General features: G+C 44.1%; 1 protein-coding gene and 1 pseudogene across 3 annotated transcripts in view; one reads left to right on the forward strand and one right to left on the reverse strand.

The window, feature by feature from the left end:
- The window catches only part of LOC109925458 (hydroxylysine kinase-like), a 75,484-nt gene that overhangs the window by 36,249 nt on the left and 30,934 nt on the right, over positions 1-8,301 (reverse strand). The window lies entirely within an intron of this gene.
- The window catches only part of LOC109921001, a 12,454-nt pseudogene continuing 5,530 nt past the window's right edge, over positions 1,378-8,301 (forward strand).

Raw genomic sequence — 8,301 nt, forward strand, 5'->3', positions numbered from 1 at the left:
AGAACTATTCCTGTGGCACTGAAGTTTGCAGCAAAACTGAGATTTCTTAAGATTGGCTCCTTTCTAACCTCAGCTAGGGACTTGCATTGCATCTTCCAAACGGCCAACGACACAAGTATTCACGAGTTCATGGACTCCATTCTCAGGAAAGTAAGCATGTCTTCCATCTTTCATATGCACAGAGACGTTTGTCTGTAAATCAGTTGGATGTGTGGGTGGAGTCATTAAGCAGCAAAGAGTTTGCCTTTCAAATTTCTTGCCCAGAATTCCAATCCAAATGTCAAAACAAGATCAGCAAGTCAGAAGGGAGCAGCATTGTGAGTTGAGGTCAGTAGTGTAGATGGCTGTGTGTGTGTGTGTATGTGTGTGTGTGTGTGTGTATAACTGTGGCGGCAGAGTAGGGGGGCTGATCCCGAGTTTGTCCGCTCCCATCGGCTTTCTTCCTCTCGTTTTCTTCTTTTTACTTTTGCTGTCTTTCTTTTTCTTTTCTTTGTTTTCTTTTCTTTTAAGCCTGGAGAGTGGTGAGTGAAGAAGGAAGCGACAGCAATGCCAATTTTTGCCGGACACAGCTCCACTCAGCCCGGGGTCTCCTGGTGAGTCAGGAACAGATCCTGGGATGACTCCCCCAGTCCAGATTTGCAGGCTATAATAAGGCTCCAGCTCTGCAGCTAGGCCCAGGTGCCTGAAGGAGGAGAAAGATACTCTCGGCCTGGCATGGTGGTTTCCTGGTCTGGTGGTCTTGTCCCAGCATGGTGGTCTTGTCTCACAGGGAGGTCTCATCCCTTGTGGAGGTTTTTCGTGTCCAATTATTCCAGTGGTTCTGCAGGAGGTCCAGGAGTGGTGGCCTCTGCTTGGCATGGCGGTCTTCTTCAGCTGAGGCTTCCAGCCAGTATTCCGGTGGCACAGTGTGGCAGTCTTGTCTCAGAATGGCGGTCCCATCCCAGAATGGCGGTCCTGTCCCGGCTGCATCTTCAGGGTATTCCATCATTCCTTAATTGGCTTTCCCCAAGCCCAAGAGCTGTTAACTGAATTATGATGAACTTCATCTTAATTCTACATTTTTTATTGCCGTGTGACTTCTGTCATTGATGTAGGCACCGTTCTGGGCGACTTATAAAATTTTTCACTGTATTTTTCATACGAAAGTACACATGACAATAAATTTCTATTCTATTCTCTTCTAACTCAGTTGCCCATAGGAACAGCTGCTTCAACACTTACACAACAATGTAACAACACCTTTAACAACACCTACAGATGGTACTGGATAATGATTGATGTTTCCAGCAAATGCCACAGTAGCGAGTTAATCAGTTGCATCCATCAGTAAATCCCATTCCCTTATTTAATTTGCTTTGCTCATTTGATGTTTCTCAGATGTCCTCCTCAGAGAAACCTGTTCTCAGCAAACCTGCGCTGACACGAGCGACTATATGGTCTGAAGGTCTCCAGTGTCCAACCAATGCCCAGTTACAGTGACCAGAACTTCCACATCCTGGTGTCTGAGAACCAGGCAACTAGAGATCACAGTCAGAGCTACGTCCTCAAAGTGATGAACACTGTCGACTGTGAAGATGCTGATTTGATTGAAGCACAAACACAAGCCATGATATTTTTGAACTAAAAAGGATTTCCTTCACCCACACCTATCCCAAACATTGATGGCAAGATTATGTCTTTGGAGACTTTTGGTCAGTATTAGTTCTTCTTAATTTAATTGGATGTAGGCTTCAATGGAAAGATGAGCAGTTGTTTCTCATTCCTAATTGCCCCAGAACTTGAATGGCTTCCTTGGCCAATTCAGAGGGCAGTTAAGTGTCCCAATGGTCTGGAATCACAGGTAGGCCAGACCAGACCAGATAAGAATGGCAGATTTCCTTTTTACAATGATCAATGGTAATTGTCATGGTCACTATCATTGGGGTGTGCTTTCAATTCCAGATCAGTGAATTTAAACTCTACTATATATCATTGCTGCAATATGAACCCATGTAGTCAAAGCATTATACTGTGTCTCTGGATTTCTCGTCCAGCATCACTACACCACTATCTCCAGATGGGTTCAGGTTACAGTTGACCAGTCACACACATCTTTAAAAAACTGAAATTCACATTTTATAAATGTTCACACTTAGATTAATCCTTGTAAACATTACTGATATAATTCAGCTTTCAAAAGAACACACTAATTTAACAAGAACACTGTACTCTCATCTCTTACAGATGGTGGGGAACAATCTAAGAGCCACATGGTCTAGTTACTGACCTACCTTCCTGGAATTCCATTGTCTGAAATGCCTATAGGTCCTCAGATCTTGTACAAAGCTGGTCAAACCCTCGCTCGAATGAACCATGTGCTTGCAGTAAGTCAGGATGTTTTGCCTCCAGTGTTGTCTTTATAAAGGTTTATGCAGGCAACCGAGGGAAGCTGTGATACAGATCAAGCTGTTTGTGTTGTTCAGGTCAATTCTCCCTCCATATGGAACAGATCAAAGCTGCTTCAAACTATCTTCTTTTTGATGCAGGAGAGGGGCCGGAAGAAATGAAGGGTAACTAATGCGGTATCATTCAAGAAGAGTGATAGAGATAAGCTTGGAAACCACTGGCCAGTCAGTCTAACATCTGCATTAGAGGAATTATTGTAAAAGGAGTCTGAGGGGCAGAATTAATCTCCAATTGGAGAGGATAGTCAGCATGGCTTTAAAGGGAGAGATCTTGTCTAACAGATTTTATTAAATTTTTCAAAGCTGTAACTATGTATGTATGAGGGTGCATAGACTTTAGTAAGGTTTTTGACAAGGTCCTGCAGGGCAGACTAGTTAAGAAGCTAAGTGCCCATGGTTTAAGGGTAATTTGACAAACTGGATCCAAAATTAGCTGAGTGGCAGTAAGCAGTGAGTGATAGTCAAACGGTGTCTTTATGACTGGAAGCCTGTGTCCAATGGTGTACCACAGGGTTTGATGCTGGGTCCCTTGCAGTTTGATGTGTATATTAATGATCTAGACATAAGTGTAGGAGAGTTCACAGACAACACAGAAACTGATGGTGCAGTAGCTAGCGAGGAATAAAGCCTTAGACTTAGTATGATATAGATGGGCTGGTCAGATGGGCTGAACAGTGGCAAATAAAATTTAATTATGAAAGGCGAGAGGTAATGCATTTTGGGGGGACTAACAATGCAAGGGGATACTTATTGAATGGTAGGAATCTAAGAATTTGGATAGATTCATGAATGGGATAGGTATGGAGGGATCTGGACTAAACACAGGCAAATGGGACTAGATTAACACAGTGTGGATCTGGAGAAGCACAGCAGGCCAGGTAGCATCAGAGGAGCGAAGAAAGCTTACGTTTCAGGTCTGGACCCTTCTTCAGAAATGGGGGAGGGGGAAGGGAGCTCTGAAATAAATAGAGAGAGGGGTGGGGCTGGAGAAGGTAGGTGGGATGGTGATAGGTGAGTGCAGGTAGGCAGTGGTTGGGATTGGTCAGTGAGGTGGAAGCAGCAGATAGATGAGAGATAAGATAGACGGGTTGTGTCAGGTCAAGGAGGTGGGGCTGAGAGGGAGGGTTGGTCATGGGATGAGGTGATGAAGACAACTGATGAGGGAAAAGCGGTTGATGTTGTCTATATAGATTTCAGTAAAGCCTTTGACAAAGTCCCTTGTAGCAGACTGGTACAAAAGGTGAAGTCACTTGGTATCAGGGGTGAGCTGGCAAGATGGGTACAGAACAGACTTGTCATGGGAGACAGAGGGTAGCAGTGGAAGGATGCTTTTCAGAATGAAGGGTTATGACCAGTGGTGTTCCACAGGTATTAGAGCTAGGACCTCTGCTGCTCATGAACTACGTAATTGAAGGAAAACATGGCTGGTCTAATTAGTAAGTTTGAGGACGAATCAAAGTTTGTTGAAGTTACCAATAGTGAGGAGGACTGTAAGAGGATACAGCAGGATATAGATTAGTTGGAGGCATGGGCAGAAAAATGGCAGATGGAGTGTAATCGAGACAAATGTGAGGTGATGCATTTTGGCAGGTCAAATACAGGTTGAAATTATACAGAGCATGGCAAATCTGGGTGAGCAGGTCCACAGATCACTGAAAGTGGTAGCACAGGTAGGTAGGGTAGTAAAAAAGGCCTAAAGCATGCTTGCCTTTATTGGAAGGGGCATTGAGTATAAGGATAGATAAGTTATGCTGCAGCTTTATAGAACTTTAGTTAGGCTACACTTGGAATATTGTGTACAGTTCTGGTCACCACACTACCAGGAGGCTGTGGATGCTTCCAACAGGGTACAGAAAAGCTTTACCAGAATGTTGCCTGCTAAGGGGGATTTTAGCTATGAAGAAAGGTTGGATATACTCCTTTGATGCTGCCTGGCCTGCTGTGCTCCTCCAGCTCCACACTGTGTTATCTGACTCCAGCATTGGCAGTTCTTACTATCTCCTTGGATAGACTGGGTTTGTTTTGACTGGAATGCAGGAGGGCGAACGGGGACCTAATAGAAGTTTATAAGATTGTGAATGGCACAGAGAGAGTGGAAAGTATGAGGCTTTTTCCCAGAGTGGAGGGGTCAATGACTAGGGGACATAGGTTCAAGTTGCAGGGGGAGTTTAAAAGAGATGTGCAAAACAAGTTTTTCACACAAAGGGTGGTGAGTGCCTGGAACATGCTGCCAGAGCAGGTGGTGGAAGCAGGCACAGTAGCAGCATTCAAGAAGTACCTGGAGAAATACATGAATTGGAAGGATAATAGAGGGATACGATCCTGTAAGTGAAGGCAGTTTCAGTATGGAAGGGCAAAATGTGGCAGCACAGGATTGGAGGGCTGAAGGGCCTGTTCCTGTGCTGTATTGTTCTGTGTTCTTTCTTCTTAAAATGTTGTTTGAAGTGGAGTTGGCAGAGCTAATGGATGATATGAAAATTAATCACAAGGAGATAGTGGATCGGCTGGTTGAGCTGGCTCCAGATTGCTAAAGGAAATCAACAGGTCTTGTCATAATCTTTCAGTCGTTCTGAGGTAAGGGGGTGGTGCTGGAGGGTTAAAGCTGGGCAAATGTTGCACCCCTCTTCAAGAAAGGGCATCGGGCAACCCTAGTAACAACAGACCAATCAGTTTAACATAGGTGTAAGGTTTTAGAAACAATTTGCTGGGTAAATATCAACAGGCACTTGGAGGGGTTTGAGGTAATTAAAGAGATGTGTGGATTTGCAAAAGGTAGATCACATTTGACTAACCTGATTGAATTCTTTTGTTGTAGTAATGGCGTGGATGAAGGGAAGGCAGTGAATGTTATTATGTGGATTTTAAGTAAACGAAGTACCACTTGAAAGGCTGGTTAACAAAACTGAGGCGTGCAATTGTTGAATTAGTTTCATATTACAGTAAAATTTTGGTTAAGGACAGGAAGCCAGGACAGTGGTAAGTGGTTATTTTTCAGACTGGGTAGACAATGGTGTTCAAAAAGGGCCAGTGGTATTTTTTGATCTAAGAAACCTAGAATTTGAATACAGACTAATATTCCAAATTTACATCAAATTTAAGCTTTGAGGACAATTTGAAATGCCTGCTGCAGGATGAGATAGACCACCAGAATGAGCAGACAAGGGGCCGGTAGAATTTAACACAAAGACGTGTGATGCAATGTATTTTGGCAGAAAGGATTGAGAGGACATAAAGACGAAAGAACACAGTTCTGAAGAGTGTGCAGATTTTTCATCTAGTAGGGAGTCAAGGATTATTGGGAAGGGGAAAGTGAAGGATTGGCAGGCAGAAAATACGAGGCTGCAGTCAGATCAGTCACGATCCTTATTGAATAGCAAAGCAGGAATAAGAAGCTGAAAGGTCTCCGCTACTTTGCATTCCTAAGACCTAATGACCTTGGGGGGAGAGGAGACCATGGATACATCTGCATTGATTTTTAAAGATGGTAGGATAGATTAACGAAGTATTCACAGGGTATATGAAGCCTTGAGCTTCATTTTTAGAAGTACTGTCTGAAAAAAGAATTGGAAATATTTTGAAATGTTAAAATGCTGGGACAGTTATGGTGACAGTGTCTAGTTCAAGTGTTCACAATTTAGGATGATGTCAGACTCCTTGACAGGGTGCAGAATGTTCTAATGGAAATATCAGTTACAAGGCTGGGTCGGAGAAGCTGAGTTTGTTTGAATCCTAGAATCCCTACAGTGCAGAAACAGGCCATTCAGCCTGCACTGACCCACTAAAGAGCATCCCACTCAGACCCACCCTGGCCCCATGTCTAATCCACCGATCCTGCACACCCTGGACTAATTTAGCACAGCTAATCCACTTAAACTGCACATCTTTGGATTGTAGGGAAGAAACCAGAGCACCCAGAGGCAGGCCACACAGACACGGGGAGAACATGCAAACTCCACACAGACAGTCACCCAAGGCTGGAATCAAATCCGGGTCCCAGGTGCTGTGAGGCAGCAAGGCTAACTACTGAGCCTAATGCTAGGGAATTTCTAATCTAATCGAGTGACTTTCTAATTTGGATCAATTGTTCTAACAGAAGTAAAGGAGATTGAGAGGAGAATTGATTGAGATAGACAAGATGATGACAGGCTAGTTCAAAAGATGCTGATCCCATTATTTGAAGGTGTAAGGGCAAGGGGACATCTTTTTAGCAATTGCTAATAAGACACAACTGTTGCTTATGTGCTGGTGGAAGGTGAGATGATTAATGAGGTCAAAGGAAAATGAGATAGAGCCTTGAGGAAAACAAACTTACAGGGCTACAGAAATAGAGCGAAGATGTGATGGAACTGATTAGATAAATCTTCGGAGGGTACAGACTCAATGTGTCGAATGGCTTCGTTCTGTGCCCTGTTCATTCTCTGACTCTAGGAGCTGAACTAGGAGTGGTTGATGTTCAAATGTGCAGGAAGCAGAATTTCACAGCAAATCCTGAGGTAAGATTGCGATCAGACAATCTGTTGGATATATTGGGTGGAACAAGGTAATGGATTTCTCTCATTGGCAGGAATTCCAACATCCTAACATGAAGAGTTTGCAGTGGCTGGATTTCCTGTGGAAGCTCTCAAACATTCACTTGCTGGACAAGTATCTTTACACACCGGGAGAGGGAAGCGATCGCCAAATTGTGGAGCAAATTATTCAGCAATTCCAGGAAGTGATACTTCCAGACCTCTGCAGGTTTCGTCAAAGTAAGTCGTCATCTTGTGGCCATTGTGGGTGCCACACTATAGGATAAATGGGAATGCTTCAGGGAGAGTGCAGAAACAGTAACTGTCTATGTGAAGTTTGCACGACCTCCCTGTGGTTTTCTGCCAGGTGCTCTAGTTTCCTCTCACTGTCCAAAGACAGAGTCTTACAGCATGGAAACAGATCCTTTGGTCCTACTCATTCACACTGACCAGACATCCCAATCTGACCTAGTCCCATTTGCCAGCATTTGGCCCATATTCCTCTCAACCCTTCCTATTCATATACCCATCCAGATGCCTTTTAAATGTTGTAATATACTCCCTCCACACTTTCTCTGACAGCTCATTCCATACATGCAACACCTCTGCGTGGAAAAGTTACCCCCCCAGTTCCTTTTTAAATCTTTCCCCTTTCACCTTAAATCTACGCCCTCTGGTTATGGACTCCCCTATCCTCGGAAAAAGATCTTGGCTATTCATCCTATCTGTGCCCCTCATGATTTTATGAACCTCTATAAGGTCACCTCTCAGCCTCCGATGTTCCATGGAAAAAAGACCCAGCCTATTCAGTCTCTCCCTATAGCTCAAACCCTCCAGAATGTGCAGGTTAGATGGATTGGGCATGCTAAGTTGTCCTGTAGTATCCAGGGATGAGCAGGCTATGTGGATTGGCCATGGGAAATACAAGGTTATGAGGATAGGGTGGGGACTTGATCTGGGTAGGATGCTGTTTGGAGGATCAGTGCAGACTCCATGGGCCGAATAGCCTCTTTCTGCACTGTTGGGATTCTAATATATCTTGGCCTTGGACAGTGTGCTTACACAGGTTAGTAATCCATTTGTTCAGACATGCTTTGGGTACATGGGTTCAAATCCCAGCATAGCAGCTGGTGGAATTTAAATTCAATTAATAAATTTGGAATACAAAGCGAGTCTCAGTGATGGCGAGAGATAGTAGGAACTGCCGATGCTGGAGAATCTGAGATAACAAGGTGTAGAGCTGGATGAACACAGCAGGCCAAGCAGCATCAGAGGAGCAGGAAAGCTGAAGAAGGGTCTCAACCTGAAATGTCAGCCTTCCTGCTCCTCTGATGCTACTTGGCCTGCTG

Source organism: Rhincodon typus, chromosome 36 (genome assembly GCF_021869965.1).
Source record: "Rhincodon typus isolate 14 chromosome 36, sRhiTyp1.1, whole genome shotgun sequence".
NCBI classification, from domain to species: Eukaryota; Metazoa; Chordata; class Chondrichthyes; order Orectolobiformes; family Rhincodontidae; genus Rhincodon; species Rhincodon typus.